This window comes from Hibiscus syriacus, unplaced genomic scaffold (genome assembly GCF_006381635.1).
Source record: "Hibiscus syriacus cultivar Baekdansim isolate YM2019G1 unplaced genomic scaffold, ASM638163v2 tig00110627_pilon, whole genome shotgun sequence".
Lineage (NCBI taxonomy): Eukaryota > Viridiplantae > Streptophyta > Magnoliopsida > Malvales > Malvaceae > Hibiscus > Hibiscus syriacus.
Window position 1 is genome coordinate 521,455 of NW_024062804.1, and position 17,827 is coordinate 539,281.

The window sequence follows — 17,827 nt, forward strand, 5'->3', positions numbered from 1 at the left end:
ATATTCAACATCAAGTATCAATACCTCCATCTAGTTCTAGAATTCTTTTTATTCTTAAAATGAATATGATATCGAAGTTTGAGCTTAATGCAACACTCTAAACTCTATTTAAGATGTCTGATAGATTCAAGTGTCATATTAAGATCGTCAAAATAACTTAAGTAAAAATTTTATATCTTTATTTTAATCGAAATAAATTGTAAAATCAAAATCAAATTAAAATAAAAATGATAGAAATTTAAAAGAAAATATCATAAAATATGGAGCTCTAATATAGAGTAAAGAAACAAAAGATAAAATATACATAATCATAAAAAAAGTTCTACGATTACAAATACCCACTAAAAAGGATAAAATATTATACTCTAAGATAATCGCTGCTGGAACTCCCCAATGATGTTATCGCTGTGTGTTTTAATACTTGTACACTGCTTTGTTACAAATATTTAGGCATGGCAATGGTTTGTTCGACTCCAACTTGCCAAGTAGCTACAATATTTGCAAGAATCTGCTACCAAATTTCAATCCCCAATTTTTACAATTCCCAATAAAAACTAGTCAGTTAAACAACTGTAAAATGTAAATAGCAAACCGTTTGCTAGGGTTAATAAGATCATCTGAAAGTTCGAAGTCAATAACTTAAAAACCCAGAGAGAACTAAGTATGTTTTATTATGTTAATAATATCTTGATAACATTACAGTGACGGCTGACCAACAAATAGATATATATGCTGTGTAAATAATATTACTGCATCCGAAACTCTGTCTAAACAATGGTGTTATACACCAAACCTCAATTTTACTTTTACAGTCAACGGGTTACAGATACAAACCGCCTATTAAATGTTAATGACCTAGGGAGGGAGGAACAGTTCCTGGTCTTCAGATAGCTCCATAGTCCAGCATTTCCCACCTGAAGGGACGGAACACGTACAGAACTTCAGGACAGCTCTTAAATAGTAGAGCAACACACACGCATACTGCAGCGATTGCTACCATCGATAGCATTGCAGGCCTGTAAACCAATGACCTGCTAGCTGTTCCATAGCCACATGCGAGTTTCTGATCACAAAGCTTGCACTGTCGCTTCATGGACCTTGATTCTAGACGGTCAATCTCAAGGCTGGAGGTTGACTCGTTACTTTGTTTTTGCCTTGTGCTGCAATCAGATAGGGTACCAGGAACGTCAACCACCACATGCCCGGAAGGTGGTCTCTTATTAATTTTCTTCTGTGCCAAGTGGATGTATGAGTAGTGGCCACGTAAGCGAGCATAATCTTCAGGTGTACAGCCAGTGCTGTCTCGAGCACTCTTCCAAGCATCAATGCCGACCTGAATGGGAAATAGACAATAGTTTTTCAAATGAAAATAGGCCCCCAAAAAAGATAAGACCTATGCTCAGATTCAACTTAAAAACTTTCAATCCAAATTTTAGAGGAAATTTCAAAGCAAATGACTCGAGTTCAAAGAATTGTACAAGTGTATGGGAGAATGCATTTGTTGGTAATAGAGAGAAATTATCAATCAAGGAATTGCACTCATGGTAGAGTCCAGATTGAATGAGGTACAGAGGAATGCATTTCAGAATATCATTACTCAAGCTAGACGACAAAAATAACAATTCTTGTAGTTCCCCTCCTTGTCATGCTCAGAGAAATAAACTAAAAAGGGGTTACCTTTCCGGGATCATTGGTTAATGCATCCAGAACATCGTCAGAATCATCTTTACCAGCTGCAATGTGAAGAGGAGTCAAACCTGCAGGGCCTAGGGCATCAGGTCTAAACAAGAAGCTTTTATGAATACCACCAGCTACCATCTCATTCTCAAATTCTGATCTACTTGAAGCTTTCTCAGGGACAAATCTTAAAAGGAGTTCCACTAGAGATCTACAATTTTTCCTAACAGCTCTATGAAGAAGACCCATCTCTGTTAATGCAAGGTTAAGTGAAGGGTGCTCCCCAGAACCTACTACTCCATCAAGAAGAACATGTAAGAGTTTCTTTACTACAGCACACCATTCATGGTCCATAGAGAACTCCATAAGCCACTTGAACCGTCTCAGAGGAAAGGGTTCTGGGTTTGGATCCAAGTGGCCCAATCTAGACTTCAATTGACTTCTATGAAGAAGCCAACCAACTTCATGAATGAAGTGCATGGCTTGATTTTTGGCTTCCATTTTTCCAGTTCTGTCAACAGCTGCTTCAGTGTCAGTAATCTCCAGTAAACTCTCAAGTTTACGGATATCTGAGCAAACATCATCCTCAGCAACTATGAAAGGAAAGAAACTGCTATTACAACCATCGTCTTCGATCTGGAGAAGATCAAGGAAATGTCAACTTCAGCTATCAAAAGGCATATTCAGAAAATTATATAATAAGCATCTTTTTATCACGCGCATGTGTCTAAAACAAAAGAGAAAAAGAAGCAATGCAAGTATTATAGTAGATTCTACTTATTTCCCACTCCAAGAAAAAGAACACAGTGACTGGAGATTACAGTGCAACTGGAAAACCGAAAAGAGATATGCTGCTACATCTTTCTCTACATTTTCACCATAAATACGATAGCAGCAGAGCTAGCAATAAGAATTTATGAAAGTTGGGGCAGCACAAAAGAATCTTCTATGATCCACTATAAATGCTTCCAAGAATTTAGATAAAATTCACACCATTTCCATTAAATACTCATAACCCAAGCCCCTTGGGCCTTTCCCTCCCCCCAATCCAGAATACAATGGAAGTCCATGCAAGGAATTACCTCGAAGAAGTATTTAACACCAAACTTGGATGTACTAAAACTACACCTATTATCCACAATCTACTACACTGTAAACTCTCACTCCATTAAATGGAGCTTCACTGGAATTCACATATAATTCTTGTCAAAGATAACAGCAAAGGGGGGGCTACAGGTTCGATTTTAAAATGTAGAAAGAAAAATTACCTCTATGAATCCTCTTCCAGTCACGGTAGGGATAGAGCAAGAAAAGTTTATACATTGAAGCTCATTTTGTGCCTCGAACTCATCATTGTCAGCCATCAACTCATGAGTAGCTTCCTGTACCAGATACTTCCCCTCTACAGCACAGAGCAACCTGGCATAGGAAGCCCAAGAACATTTTAGCCTCTAGAGTAAACATAGAAATCCAATGTAAAACATACAATACATTAAATTGATACCTAATTTTATAACATTATTAAGGATCAAATTAAACCATTGTAATCACTGCAAGAATAAAGTAAAGAATACCTTGTGGCTGGCTGATACAGATTGATACCCTTAACCAAAAATTGAGCTCTCTCTGTTGCACATACAGCAATTGACTTGACACTCATAATTTTAGTATGATGGTTGCTTCCAAGAGGTAAAGATGTATCTACAATAACCTGACCTGCAACAGAAAAATATATTGGTCGAACTATTCATTCCTGAATAGAAAACGCTCCTGGTGGCCAATTATTCGGACATATCGGTTAAATAAATACCGATAAAGATGAAGACCAAACAAACCATTATTAATGAAAGCTATCTGATCTTGAACCCTCATACAAATCCATCCAGTCCTCCAGAAAGCGTCATCTGAAGAATCTAGAAGCCGATTCAAACTGGAACTCAGATCACAGCAAAGCTGACAAAAGATGATAGAGGATTAAAATAATGAACAATTTGAAAGAATTCAAAAGCAAAGAAGATAAAATCTATAGTTCCACGTAAATCAAGCTTATTGACAGAACTAAAAGCAAAGAAGATAAAAATCCATAGTTTCATGTAAATCAAGCTTACTTCATCCCATACAGCCTCATATTGACAAAGGTAAATTGTCAGAACAATGCAACCGGGCCTAATATAGCTCTCAATGTCAGTGGGACTATGAGACAGCCAATCAAGAATCTGGAAGTTCAAACATTTTCGTAAGCATATTTTATGAGGAAGAAAACCCTTAAGGATACTTGAATTCAAAAACTTTTATGTACCTGTGCTCGCAAGACCATAGGAAAGTCACTTGGTTCTTTCTCAAATAATTTAAAAACAATCCTATCAGTACGGGCTCTGCAATGTTTAAAGCCAAAAACAAATTACAGAGGTTAAAGGTTTAATAGCATATGATTTTATGACAATACATATTACTCAACGTCAGCTATGAAACGACAGATAAACTCCCTCCCTATGTTATATTAAGAAGAATCTGTCAAGAATTCTTTGAAGTAACTACTTGAGGTTCTCAAAATTTGGTAAACATAATCATGCAAAAGTTTGTGGTGCACGATTCCTTAACAAGGCAATAACCTGGCTCATTCTACACCTTTGCGAGGAGTTTGGTAAGTCATCTTATCCTACTACTATTAAGTATTATGGGTTTCCTGTGGTCTTCTATTCAAGTTGGATTCTTTGACACATTGCTATGGCATTAAAGCCTAGGTTTTGTTCTGTTTTTCTTCATGTCTAACCCCATGTGGGATTGCCTACACATAGGCTTTGTTGAGCTACAGGGGAGAGTGTTAAGTGATATTATCCCACCACATCTGTGAAGCATTATTAGGTTTGTTGTGCTCTTATATTTAAGTTGAGCCCTTCCACCTATTGCAAATTGGTTTTTAGGTTGGACCCCTTCACAGTGTGATCTTCAGAGAAGAGAATTGACTACTATCTATTGAAACTCCAAGAACAAAACTGTGGCACAATTTTAACTTCAGAAATCAAGACATCCTATACTTAAGAGGAAAATTCCAAAGAATTTTAATGGAATACTATAGAGATACCTGAGCATCACCACTAAAACTAGAAGGTGACTGGGCAGATGCTGAATCTGAATTCCCACTGGTCTGATGTGGACTTGACTGATTAGAGACTTGATGGACCAATGAAGGGCAATCAAGAGAGCCAGTCTCCGTATTCAAAGGTGCAGGTGACCTTTCTATGTCATCCACGCCATCATCTGTGTCAATATATATGTCATTCAAATCAAAATTATTCATCTTTACTGGTCCAGCTGTGTTGCCTTGGACATCGGCAACCCTATCATGAGAACAAACTCCTTTCTGTGGAATATCTGATGTAGTTTCAGTGATGCACTGCTTGAAAGGCCCAGGAGGGCCTTGACCATTCAAAAACAAAGTCGAAACAGCTTCTGAATCTTTAGGTTCTGGAAAAAGTACAGATATGTTTCTTCTCCCCCCGTCACCAGTATTGTTTGCAAGGCTCTGTAAAAGCTGAGATAGCATATCTTCATCTGTGGTCTGGTCAGAACTATTAGCTGTAATTTAAGAAAAACAGAACCATTCACCCCATTTAATGCGAATAAAAAATATTCCAGGCAAAAAATTGATGATCAGAATCATGCTACTGTCAAGAATTTTCCAGCTCTTTTAGGTCTAATTTATAGTTCTTACTTTCCTCTGATGGCCAAACAAAGAACTCCTTGAGTTCACCTAGAATATAGATTTCAGAGAAAGTGCACAATAAACTAGTTGGAAATTCCTTTTGGCATTACTTGTTCAAACATGACCATCTAATCACCTTCTATGCCCCCCTCCCTCCACCCCACGCAGGAAAAAAAGAAAAAGGGAAAATTATTGTAAAGCATGAAAACCCAATAGCAAACGGAGTCCCATTTTTCAAAGGAAAAATGAACAAAGATTATTATAAAGACATAAATCCATTAGTATAAGTTGTGCGAAAAAGCCATTGAGTTACTTACAATGCATGTTAGAAAGTATCCTCAAGAGACTTATCAATAGATAACCACTAGTCTGCTTTTCATTCAGTGAATTGCCATTGACAACAGTAGCAGGGTTAGTTTTTCTCCTCCTCTTATTGTGGCCAGCCAAACGCCTGCGACAACTTCTCTTACCTTCATCAAACTCTTGAAGAACATGAAATCTACAAAAAAGACAAATAAAATGTCAGCCAACAATTTTATTTTCAGCTTGGATTACACAAAAACAGGACTTTCTGTCAGTCATAACTTCAACATATTAAACTATCCTCTCTCTTCATTCCTACAAAGCATGGAAAATCTTAAATGCTTACCTACTACACTGCTGACAAAATCGCTGCATAACATTTCCGACCAGTGCCTTAGTAGCCTTGGAATGCATCTCACAAACCTTATGCCGTCTGTGATAATCCTTGGCATTGGTCAGATCAGCCCCACAGTCCTCAACCTGACATGTTGCATGATTTCCAGAACCTCCCCTCAACTTAGTCTTCTTCGCACTAGTTCCCTCCCAATTTCTAATCTCCCCTTGGCTGATTGGATAGCGATGATCACCTTGGCCCCCAAGCTTCAAAGAAAGGTTACCTGCTTCTTCATTTAAACTGTCATCTTCTACAACAATAACCCTTCTCTTCTTCTCCAATTGCCATTTCCCTTTCGAAGTTTTTGGATTAACTTCCTCTGGGCATGATGATGAACTATTAGATGAATTCCCAGGAATCCCGGATCCCACTGGAAAAAACTGTCTTCCCATGCTATCGGCAGACACCGGTTTTATCGAGCTAACAATGAAAAGGTCACCATCCCATTTCCAATCATTCAAATCCCATTCCACTGTCCTTTTCCCGACCGCCTGCAAAGCTGCCGGACTCATACCATAAAAATGATGAACTTCACTTCCAAATCTAGCCTCCATTTACGAAACCCAGATAACCAGAAGATCCAAACCAAGAAATTCAACCTCAGAAAACACAACTTAACAATTACAACCAGAACTTTAACGCAAATCCAGCTACAGATCAGAGCTTCAAGACCCTAACTAGAAACACTATAATGATTACATAAAACCATCCAGCTTCAGCTCTTCTCCAAAAATCCAAATACAGCAACACAAAGACATCCATGATTCAAGTTAAGAACAACCCACACACGAAAAATTATACATAAAAAAACCTACTTTTCACAGAATTCCAAATTCAAAGCACTGAGCTTTCTTTTTTCCGCATCTCAGAACAAGTCCATATAAAAGTTGAAAATTAACTAAAAATTAAACGGACAGAAATATAGTCAAAAGGCAAAAGATTAACACACTTAACGGTTACTCGCAGAGATAACAGACGGCGGGAAAAAAGTGCTGAAAGTGTACGCCGGTAAGTGAACGGCAGTTGAGACAGGTTCCAAAAGGTTCCTCAGAAGGTAATGATATGATGGAACGTGTTTGTTTGTGGGGAACTGTATTGGTGATAGTTTGGTGTGGTATGGTACACAAAAAATCATAAATTTATTGGTTTTCTTAAAATATAAAAGAATAAGCCTTTATTTTAACTGTTCGATGGAATTCGTGTGACAGAAAGAAACTGGAATACAAAGAAAAAGAGATGAAAGGTGCTTTGCGTGTCTCATAATAAAATTATATGATAAATTATCAGATTAAAACAGTTAATATATAGCCCGTTAGGAGAGGGAGAGGGACAGGGACTGAAATAATTAAGGTAATTTTGGAAAATCATTATATAACTAAAATTTTAGTGATTATTATATTAAGCTTATATCATAAATAAATAAGTATATAAAGCATATCACTTTTTCATTTAAGTATTGAATGTATTCTTTTAATCAAAATAAATATTTATATTTTTCTCAAAATAGGTACCTAAAATATTTTATGATCAACATAGGTACCTAAATTATTTATTTATTTATCCAAGTGTCTAAAGTATTCTTTAATTAATATTACATATAAACTTTTTTAGAATTTAAATGGAAAAAATTGAATATTTTAGGTATGTATTTTGATCAAAAATATTTTAGGTACCTATTTGATCAAAAAGATAAGTTTAAGAACTTATCAAAAAAAAATATTTTAAGTACTTAGATAAAAATATTATATATCTTAGATACTTATTTATAATATAAATTATTATATTATGTTTAGACAATTATCGTAATTTAAAATTTCATTGAATTATGTAATTAGATTTCTTTCGTTACATTTTGTTGGGGCAGAGGAATAAGATTTGCCTTTTTGGCATAGTTATGTGTACTAAAATTATTTAATTTATGTTATCAAACAAGATATGTTTAATTATTTATAATGTAGATTTTGTTTATTTTATATAAATTACTTAAAAATTTATATTTTTTGTTTGTAAGGGACGTAAAATAAATTAATTAATATAACTCATTTTTCCGATCAATATAATTGTTTTTATATTTTTAGTAAATTATTTTATAGTCTAATTCTCAATAAATTAATATATCGTTTTCACTTCAAAATATAAACATCTAAAATCGATATTTCTCTCTTGTCGACAACGACAGTATCTTATGTGAGTATAAATTTGTGTTCATCTTCTTTATGTTTATTTGAGTTTTTTTTTTACAAAAACATATATATCATTAATAGCAATGTTGTAAAAAAACTACAACATAATTTTTACAAAAAAAAAAAGTTTATATTTTTAATTAAACATGCACTTAAAATTTGATATTATTTTTATCATGACTCTTAATTAATTAAGAATTTTATAACAATAAATAATTTTTTATGCAAATAAAAGTCTCTAGTTTTGTTAGAAAAATGAAGAAATATCCAAAATTACAATGAAAGACTTGCAATCATAAGTGTAAACTTAACACATAATTATGAAATTTTTCTATAATGATTACATAAGAAACTAGTCACTTTAGATCATGTAAGGATCATACAATGAAAATGTTAACAACCCATCCAAAAACTAGAATAAAATATTGATATGTTGAACAATGTTTTATAATATTTTGACATAAAAATTAAGACAAAATGTTTTTGACTTAATTGAATTTGTTCAAAATTTTTCAAAAATAATTCAAAGTCTATTAAACTATAATTTGAGCACAAAACTACTTTTCTGGGTACGTAGTACCGATACTGTTCTTACAGTATCGATATTGCATGAACAGTACCGATATTGTTCACGTGGTATCGATACCAAAGGTAAAAGAAGTATCAATACTCTAAAGGTAGTATCGATACTACCAGTTGTTTTCTGAATTGCTCAAATTCCAGAATGCAAAATAGGTATCGATACTCAAAGGAGTACTGATATCGATACCATGAAGCAGAGTATCGATACTGGTCAGGCCCAACAGCTAGTAACAACTAGTTTATTTAAATATTATAAAGGAAATACCGATACTCATTAGAGGAGTACTGATACTCTCTGTCCTGGGTAGTTTTATTTTGCAGAAAAATTAATCCACACCGGCTAGAAACGGTCACAAACACATTCCAACCTATAAAAACAAGTTGAGGACACTTGAAGAAGGGTTAGAACACCTATCCAAGCAATCAACCACAAGAGAATAGTTTTTTATTCTTATTTTTCATTTCTCTTGTAATATTAGTGTTTAGTAAGCTTAATTTTGTAAACACATGCCTTGTAAGGGTTTTCTTGTTTAGATTTTTTTATCCTTTTGTAAAAGGGGAGTGGTTCTATCTTAACAATTGAAAAGATAGAGATTTGTAAAGGTTATATCTTTGTCCTTGAAAAAGAAATAACAAATTAATGAATTTGTTAGAAAATTCTTAGTGATGAGCTAAAGTAGTGGATGTAGACTTGATTGAGAAGTCAAACCACTATAAATCTTTGTGCATCAATTTTATTTTTCTTAAAACTCCTTAATCCTTAAATTTTACTCAAATCCACTTCAACCCCTCTTGACAAATCATTCGGTTGACCATTGAGTTTCACCGTAAATTCTAACACGATACAAATAGATCTGATAATATTGGCAAACAAACTACAATATGAGATAAAACTATTAAAAGATCACTGACAAATAGCAAATCAAAGTCGAGTGTTGGGAGATAACTATATCTGAATGCAAACCACATATCCAATTCTAAAATGAGGGTCCAAAGCAGAGAAGATCAGCAAGATTATAAATAAGTGCGTCATCTTGATCAGTCGATGTGATGTCAAATCCAACCCTGAAAAAAAGTAAACAAAAAATAATAGCCAAACGACCTATAGAAAAGATAATAAAACGTATCAAAAGATAAAGAAAAAGTGCTATAGAAATAGAAAAATACATACCATGAAGATAGACTTAATGAAAACTAAAATATAAAAAAGAAATTAAAAAGATTGACAGACGACAATAAACCTAAAGTTGACGCCGCAGCCTGTCAATGAAGATGAAAAAGGAAAACAAGCTAGCAACCCTAAAGAATTAAAGAGAATTTAACCTAAGCTAAATAAAAACTATATTTTAGAAATGAAGGTTGGTTGTTGTATAGTATAGTTAGGTTATGGATTGGAGGTGGGCACATGAGGCGACGAATCCAGCGAGGGATGCAAATCTTAGGCCAATTCCAACTCCAACCTGTCGATGGTGTTATGTCTATACTCAGTTTAAACACCCACCAGCACCGCAACCACAATCTAACATACCCATGTTCCATGCTTCTAATATTTTATCTTCTACTAATCTACACATACAAAAGGAATAATATCATTACTAAGAAATAATAAACATTGTTTTCTATCCGACCAAAATTTAATAACCCTAATTGTTGTAACCAACTTTCGGTTGGGCTCGGAATTGGGTTTCGACTTGAAAAATGGATTGGAGTTGCCACTGATCATTTTAAAACGAATTTAGGTGGGTCGGACACATCTTACCTGATCTGCGTTTTACCAGAAATGTGTCGGGTTCGAGAGTCGGTTACGGTCAAGGAAGGATTAGCACCCTTGAACCGCCCTTTCGGTACCAATTAATTTACAGTTGTCTTAGTTGCAAAAATTCGAAATTAAAATTAAAATTTAACAGACCCGATTCAAATTACTTACAATTGATTGATTTGAATACCCTTAAAAGATAAAAACGTTTGACTCGTAGCGGAGTATAAAATCGAATTAGGATAACAAGTGTGCAAACGTGAGAATAATAAATAAAACAAGAAAAAATGGAAAATAACAAAATACGTAAAAAATAAAAAAAACAAAATGAATAAAATGTTAAAAAACAAAGACACAGGTAAAGAAAAATATTAATGGAGTAAAAAAATAAAAAAGGTAAAAGAAATTAAAAAGAATAAAAATAATGTATACATATAAAGTAGTATTTACTAAAACAAATAAAAATAATAAATATATAATACTAAATAAAATAAATAAAAAAAAGATATACATAATATTAAAAAAATAATAGAAAAAAATAAAATAAAGTAAAAATATATATATATATATATATATATAATTAAATAAAAACAAAAATAGAATATTAAGAAAATATATATATAAAACGTATAAAATATTATATTAAGAAAAAATATATATACATAGTAAATGGAGAAAAATTAATATATCTATATATATATATAATGATATAAGATATATATAATAAAAATAATATAATATAAATAAAAAAAAAGGAATATAGTAAATAAATAATTAAAATATATATATATAGGGAACTAAATTAATATAAAAGTAAATTAAAGGGTAAATTTCAAGGTAAATTAAAGATTAAGATTGACTTAGGGGAAATATTAAATACTTTAAAAAATGAACATGCCTCGGGAGTAGATCTAGGTTCGAAACTTTGAGACCCCACCCCTTTTTGGTCATCGGCACAACCCACGCTTTGGGTTATTCAAACCAAATCTCAAGAAAAATAACATCACATGCGAGAAATGAACGAATCATGTAAAAAAGATGCTACCTTTTATTTCTTTTCGAATCGTTAACAATAGCTTTGCCTTTGTATTTTCCGTGCTTTCCTCTGTATTTTGTATCTAAATTGTCTCTCATAAATGGGGAGGATTACATGTATTTATAGTGAAAAAAATTAACTATTTTTAGAATCATATTAACAATAGAATCCTAATGCAACTAGACTCATTGCTCGGTTGTTGCACGTTTGTTGGTGTGGTTGTTGCTTTAAAAGATATGGTGGTGGAAGAGTCCTCTTAGGAGATGAACTCTTTCTAGTTCTATCTTTTAAGAAAATGGGTGTCTACAGTTGCCCCTCTTTGTCCTTTTTCGTGGAACGAAAAATAGGACAAAGATAAAAAGACACAAATTTTCATTCAGTGGAGTTGAAGAATAACTCCCCTGTCGAATTGAGTTGCGGATGGCTCCTCCGTCGCGAAGTCGAGTTCATCTTGAAATGATTTGAATCAGAATGTAGCTTCTCGTTGTAGTCCACTTTGGTATTCTTCTTGGTTTAAAGACCTTGGCTAAAAATTCGACTGGAAAGTAATCTCTTGACTTCACAATGTGGTTGATATGCTCTCGAGCTGAATGAAACCGAACTCGAAAAGTCTTCGTTGACATATCGCTTTTCTCGACTTAAGCTATGCTGACGGAAAAAAGGATTCTTGCTACTAAGGCACATCTAACCCAGATCTTCTTCTCGGCTTGAAAACCTCGATTGCAACCGGATAATAGTGTGATTGAGGTGTCATCGAGCTGAATGGAATCGAACTCAACAATTTTCGTTGACAGATATCCCTTTTTGCCTTGAGCTATGCTGTAAATTTGATTTACCTCTGAGTTGAATGTAATCGAACTCGAAGGTCTTTGGTGATAGATAACCCTTCTTTGAGTTAGATATCATTCGTCATGAAGTTGAAATCCAATCTAGAGATGGATGCTGCTTGTGTGCACGATTCCCCTTCGTCGTGAAGTTGAAACCGCGGGTGGCCCCTTCGTTGTGAAGTTGAGCTTGGTAATTGGATATCCTTCATCGTGAAGTTGAAATCCAAGTGGGTAGTATTATTCTGAGTCCAATATCCTCCGTCGTGAAGTTGAAATTGGCTCTGAAACTGGGAAATTGTTTGTTGACAGCCAACCGCCCCTTCGCTGTGAAGTTGAGCTTGTGTTGTCTCGAGTTCAATATCCTTCGCTGTGAAGTTGAAATTGACTCTGAATGAAACTGAAAAGTTGTTTGTTGACAATCAGTCGCCCCTTCGTTGTGAAGTTGAGCTTGTGTTGTCTTGAGTCTAATATATCTCGTTGTGAAGTTGAAATTGGCTCTGAAACTGGGAAGCCCCTTCGTCGTGAAGTTGAGCCTAAAATGGCACGATATCCTCCGTTGTGGAGTTGAAATCGTGGATGTGCGGGTACGATATCCTCCGTCGTGGAGTTGAAATCGCGGATGGCTCCTTCATCGTGAAATTGAGCCTTGACTTGAATATCCTTCGTCGTGAAGTTGAAATCCAAGTATTGTATGTTGCGGGTGGACACGATTCCCTTCGCCATGAAGTTGAAACAGTGGATGACCCCTTTATTGTGAAGTTTGGCTTCGAGTTAGATATTCTCCGTATTGAAGTTGAAATCTACTCTCGAGCAAATTGTGTCGCTTTGAGTTCAATATCCTTCGCCGCGAAGTTGAAATTGACTCTAGCTAAAACCTGAAAAAGTTATACATATATGTGATGCTATGGATGCAATGCTCTTAGGTGTGCCTAAAATGCATATGCAACATATGCTATCTTGGGGCTCTGAAGAGAAATCTCAATCTCTGGTTGCCTGTCTGGAATCTTGATTCTTGAATCTTCAAGTTCTGATCCCTGATCTTGAATTCTTCAAATGTTCAAATCTGATGTGCACATTCTATTTTTGATTTGAGAAATGTTTCTCAACCATCTCAAGTATGTGTCTGAGGTGAGTGTAACGGTTCAGATGATGCTTCAAGAGAAGTTGTCTCGAAAGAGATAGAATTTGTTTCAAAGGAAACGATCTCAAAGATATATGTTGTTTCATGAAAACGGTCTCAAGGGAAACAAAATTTTGTTTTAAGGGAAATAAATTTGAAGATTTTGTGTTTCAAGAGAAACTGTCTCAAGGGAGACAAAATTTGTTTTAGGTGAAATAAATTCAAAGATTTTGTTTCAAGGGAAACTGTCTTAAGAGAGACAAAACTTAGTTCCAAAATATCTGTCTCAAGGGAGATGAAATTTGTTTCAAATAAAACATATTCAAATAATTTGTTTCAAGGGAAACTGTCTCAAGAGAGACAAAATTTGTTTCAAGGGAAACTGTCTCAAGAGAGACGAAATTTATTTCAAGGGAAAATGTTTTCAATGTTTATGTTTCAAGAGAAATTGTCTCAAGGGAGACAAAATTTTGTTTCAAGGGAAACTATCTCAAGAGAGACAAAATTCGTTTCAAGGGAAATGTTTTCAATGTTTATGTTTCAAGAGAAACTGTCTCAAGGGAGACAATATTTCGTTTCAAGGGAAACTATCTCAAACAAGATAAAATATTCTTTTTAAAAACAGTCTCGAGTGAAATGAAATGCCTTCTTTCGAGTGAAACAGTCTCAAGTGAGACAAAGTATGTTTTAAGAAAAGCAATCTCAAGTGAGATAATCATCTGCATTAAATGAGACTGTCTCAAGCGAGACAAAATTTATATTGGAAATGTTGAATCTGAAGATGAATGTCGATCTTTCAATCTGTCGAGTTGGTTGAAGTGTGACTTCTTGCTGCTGAGTTAAACAACCACCATCGATTTTTACAAACTCTTTTGAATCAAATATCTTTCGCCTTGAAGTTGAAACTTGACTCTAAAGCTGCAAAACTTATGTATGTGAAAAAATGATAAATATGATGCTCTAAAATATATGCATAATGAATGAGTTCTTGTTTTATTCCTTGGACATAATCTCATTTTTTGCCTGTTGGTTCCTACATGTGGAGGAAAAGCCTTCGGAAGACCTGATCGTTCTCATCAGGATTTTGAATCCCCGAAGATGCCCCAATATTCAATGTTGAATCTCCAAAAATGCCCCAACATTAAAAGTGCCCCTATTGTTCCTAATTTCTTGCTTCAACATTAATTCTAAGCATGAGATTACTGTCTGAAAGCCACATGTCATTTACCAAGATCCACTCTAGAGAGATTGTCTTGTTTGAAAAAATATTTCTCTTTTATTTTCAAAGTTTTGAAAATATCAATTAAAAGAGTTTCAAAAAATGTTTAATCAGAAGTTTTGAAAATAATACCCCTTTCACGGTTTTAGAATTGAGACGAATCATAAAACTAGAGTTTATTAGATATTAAAGAATTAATTACAATGTTAATCCTTCAATAAATTATAGCTATTTTTGGGAAATGGTTAAGTAAGGAAAGGATAAAAAGTCTCATGTTATTGTGTTTGGTCAAAGGTTTGGTTTTTTTTTTTGTTTATTTGATGCTCAAAGGTTTGATGGGGTACCTTGTATGCTCCTCTACTGGAAGTGTTCTCTGACTCCCAACTTTCATGGTCATGCTCAGATTGTGCGATGCCTTATCAAGGAATTTGTGTGATCGCCTCAGCTGCCCAATTTTCGTATTCGAGCCGCCTTTTCAGGTTTTCAACTCGAATCCTCCTTTGGTTTCAAGACGTCATTCGTAATTTATATCTTGAACCCCCTTTGTTTTTTTTCTCTATCATACATTAATTACACTGTTTTTTGCAAATAACGATTAGTCCTGATGGGCGGGATGAAATCTGAAGATAGTATCTTCTGTTTAGAAATCCATGTATGATTAGAAGGGACTTTTAAGGCACGTAACGTAGGTCATGGTTCATGGTTATGAAAGAAATGGATAAAAGTATCAAACAAATGTTTAAGGGTGATTGAACCAAGGATCAATTCATTCTGATGTCTTCAATCATATCTTGCTCAATTTGAATCTACTCGTATGTGTCTCTCTTGATGCTCTATGATCTTCGAGTGGAGTGATTCAGTAATTCAGAAATGATTATGCTTGATCAATCTCATTTGATGCTCTATGATCTTCGAGTGAAGTGGTTCAGTGATTTGATCAATCTCATAGTTTGAATCTTGATGCGTCGTTTGAATCGAGAGAATCTTTGCATATGCATATTGTCTTCTTTTTTCTTCAATTTTCCTTTGTTTTTTCTCTTTGTTTTTTTTTCTTTTTGTTCTGATTGAATCTTTGCACTTGGCATTTGGTTCACCTTTCGGTATCTCATCTGAATCAATGTCTTCACTCATGCGAGAAGATTTTCTCCACCTTGCCCCCAGTGTGGAGGGTGATCCTTGGTTAAGGTTGAATCAGAAGAAAAATACTATAGGCTCAAAAGGGGACACAAGGGATATATATTTTCTCCTGTTGTGAAGGGATGAAGAAATAAAGTCGTTCATCATTTCATACATGGAAGTCCTCACAGAAGAGGTATCCCCAGGGGGATAGATTTTCAGGATTAATTTTATTCACATGAAAACAGTGTAATTAATGCATGGTAGAATTATTTCGAGTGAATTCTTCTTTCTGCTTCTTGCCCCCAACATGTCTTAATGTTCAGGCTCCCTGCAAGATGCCCCAAGTTGTGTCTTAGAAGAATGCTCATGTTCAAATGAACAACTCAATGCCTTGGGTTTTAATGGTATAAAAATGTCAATTTTGAGTCTAAAAAGACAATGATGTGACTTTATTGACTCAAAGAAAGGTATGGGTGTATCAAAAAGATAAAGGCATTAAAAAATTTCAAAGGGAGGTAATGTCAAAATTTGGTATTTTTGGTAATGACCACGAATTATTTTGGGTAAAGAATCAAGATATTTTATTTTGGGGTTTGAGACAGGATAAGAAAGGTCTAACCTTGTCATGTGTCAAAAATCCATAATTCTTGAAGAATTAAAAGAATCCTTAATTCATTTAATATTCGAAAAACTAAAGATTAAGATTTGTTCAATTGATCCACCTTAGAAAGTAACATAAATTCAATCGTTTAAAAGATTAGCGAACATGAAAGATCAAAGACGTGTTCAAACAAAACAATCCTATAAGTGCAAATGATATATGTAATACCCCTTCTTCGGCTGTCCGTGCCCCTGAACCCATCAGGTTTTAAATCTCGCGCTTCAGCGCCTTATAGTTCTCAAAGAAATGTTTGGAGCATCCTATGTGGCAACTGCAAACAGCTTCAACATCGTAACCCTTAGGATATGTGGACTATTTTCTCAGATATCTTGGCAGGCTTAGTCGTACAACCATTTGATCGAGCTCATTCGTTATAATTTCAGTTTTTTCTTTTGATGTTACAATCTTGCTTCCATGTGGTTAAAACCACTTCATCGAATTCTCCATGAAGAAAATGTCATGTTTATAAAAATGCTTAAAAATAAAATATAGATGCAAAATGCAAAAATGCATGAAATGTTCGAGGCTTTGATCCAAAAACATGTCTGTTATTGTAAATAACCTTTATTGGGACAAAATCTTTTAAGAGACACTAAACATATTTAAAGGTACATCCGGACTAAATCCTCTAGACCCGGAACAGGTTGACTACTCATTTGCCTTCGTCTTTCACCGGTTGAATAACTTGTTGAACCACACCGGCCTCTCTGGATGAACCATGAAAATGTTGAGTTGTTTTTTGTACTGGTTCCCAAAAAGTGTCGAATGACTGCATCTCTGGCTTTCATCCTTTGCTGAATCGGAAATTCCATTGAAATCCTCCATCAAAGGGATTATCCGAAGTTCATTTGCTTGTTTCTTGAATTTGTCGACAGTGACTTGCCATCTTGTTCTTGTTGTCTTTGAATGGACTCTCGAGGTCATTAACCTTTTTATCGTCTTGCCCCTGCCACCTTTGTCAACCCATTTTTAAAAAGTTAACTTTTGATGTACTTGATTGTGGGCACCATGTCTTCTTGATCGAATGTGACACATAATTGTCTTGCAAATTGTCCTCATTTTCTTTATGAGCCTTTTCTGGCCATAGCCGACCCCTGTGTTTTTCATCTCTTGTATTACAACCCCTTTGTCCATTAATGCAAATTATTTATGGTTAACGAACACGTTTTTTTTGTGTGGGTCAACACCTCTTTTGAATGATGCAGATGATGAAATAAAATAAAAGAGAGAAAAATTGAAAAGAG

The 17,827-nt window shown here is 34.4% G+C and overlaps 1 pseudogene; it reads right to left on the reverse strand.

The window, feature by feature from the left end:
• Positions 1 to 768: 768 nt before the first annotated feature.
• LOC120136345 lies at positions 769 to 7,221 on the reverse strand (annotated as a pseudogene).
• Positions 7,222 to 17,827: the final 10,606 nt, after the last annotated feature.